The sequence below is a fragment of the Bombina bombina genome, chromosome 3 (genome assembly GCF_027579735.1).
Source record: "Bombina bombina isolate aBomBom1 chromosome 3, aBomBom1.pri, whole genome shotgun sequence".
Classification (NCBI taxonomy): domain Eukaryota; kingdom Metazoa; phylum Chordata; class Amphibia; order Anura; family Bombinatoridae; genus Bombina; species Bombina bombina.
The window spans coordinates 264,970,965-264,972,987 of NC_069501.1; positions in this window are offsets into that span (position 1 = coordinate 264,970,965).

Consider the following 2,023-nt stretch of genomic DNA (forward strand, 5'->3'; position numbering starts at 1 on the left):
CCATGCCTGAGGATAATGAGTCTTGAAAAATTGAGAGTAGAGGTTTGTTTATAACAGTGCAAGTTCCTTTAACACCCTTGGGTGTATTCCATCTGGGCCTGGAGTTTTATTTACCTTAATATTATCCAATTTGTTCCTGATATCCTCTATATATAACCCAATTAATGGTATGGGCTGGCATGTTCTATTTTGTTCCAAAGTATCATCCAATGGTTCCTCTTTTGTGTATACTGAAGAAAAAAACTGGTTTAGTATCTCAGCCTTCTCCCTGTCACTGTTAATCATGCTACCCTTCCCGCATTTTAATGTACCTGTATTTGATGTACCTACATAACATCAAAAGCATTTAAAGGAACATTAACCTAGCAATCTTATGTGCATATATGAAATAAAAGAAACACGTTAATACGATTAAACATTGAAATAAGTATTATAATTTATATTGGCAAACGGGAGAAGGCTGGGTCACTCACATATGAAGATGTGTTCAAAGTATGTGGTTTGAGATTCTTCAGATTTCAGGCATCTTGTAGCATCTATTTGTAACACTCACAGCACAGTGCAATAATCAAATGCCCCTCTTAAATGTGTTAACAGTGATCCATTTTGCCTTCCGGAGTGTGTTAAATTGTTTATTAATAGCTTCTTTAGCTTTATTTTTTATTTTAAACCACTGCTTTTGCCTGTTGTATCCACACCAATACTGAAAATTAAAATACTTAAGTACTGGTTATAGAAAGATATGTAAACAAGAATGGTGTGGGGCAGAGAGATACTAAAATGTCAAATTTCCATTGCTCTCTATAAGCATTTATCTCACTGTGTATAGAGTGAGAGATAAAGGTAATGTAAGGAGGATTTTGATTAAATACAGAGAGATAAGGTAGCTAGGTCTGCTGTCCCTGCAAGCACAGTCCATTTAATTTGGTTGTAGTTTTATTTAGCAGAGATGGAGATTTCAAATAAAAATATAAAGGCGCAATGCCCCATACATTTTGAACCCTGCAGCTGCAGCTTTTATAAAACACAAGTTTTACAATACAGAATACTGAAGAACTTGAAAATGTTCTATTTAAAACTTTTTGAATTCATATGAAAGATAAAATAATATTTTATTGACTATCATAAACTATCACTGTTAATCATTTAGGTGGCTATGTTTTTTTGTAATATATTTTAATATAATCTGATATAAAGTTAGTAATCTGTGATTGTTATCTCCCTTTAATTTGTGGATAATTAATGAGAAGGCTAACAGTCTGCGCTGCACTGTATATTTGTAAAAATTGATGAAGGTTTGTTTTTTTCACTGGCCCAGTGTTTAAGAGATGAGTCTGTGGAGAAATGTTTATTCACATGAATAAATTAATTTATATGACAGTGACATAGTTATACATGCTATATATATTTCACAGTAAAGTTTCATATTTAAATTTCCAGACGTCATATATTTTTATTTAAAACCATTAAATCGCATATTTAAATAATTACAATGTTATTGCATGTCATTTTCCAATTATTATGGCCCTTTAATATTATGTGAATAGTATAAACTCTAATACTTATATTACTAATTCATTATAGTAAAGAAATAAAATTTGGACATTACAAGATTTCAATTTAAAAAATATATATTTAATGGATGCAAACATGCAAGGGTCAAGAATTATAAAATCACAATTGAAATGATACAAAATGTAATATACAAAACTTAAAGTAAAGTCAAAATGAACCTTTCATAATTCAGATAGAGCATGTCATTTTAAACAAATTTCCAATTTGCTTCTTTTATCCAATGTTTTTTGTTCTCTTAGTATCCTTTATTAAAGGGACAATGTACCCAAAATTTTTCTTTCGTGATTCAGATTGAGCATGACATTTTAAGCAACTTTCTAATTTACTCCAATTACCAAATTTTCTTCATTCTCTTGGTATCTTTATTTGAAATGCAAAAATGTAAGTTTAGATGCTGACCCATTTTTGGTGAACAACCTGGGTTGTCCTTGCTGATTGGTGGATAAAT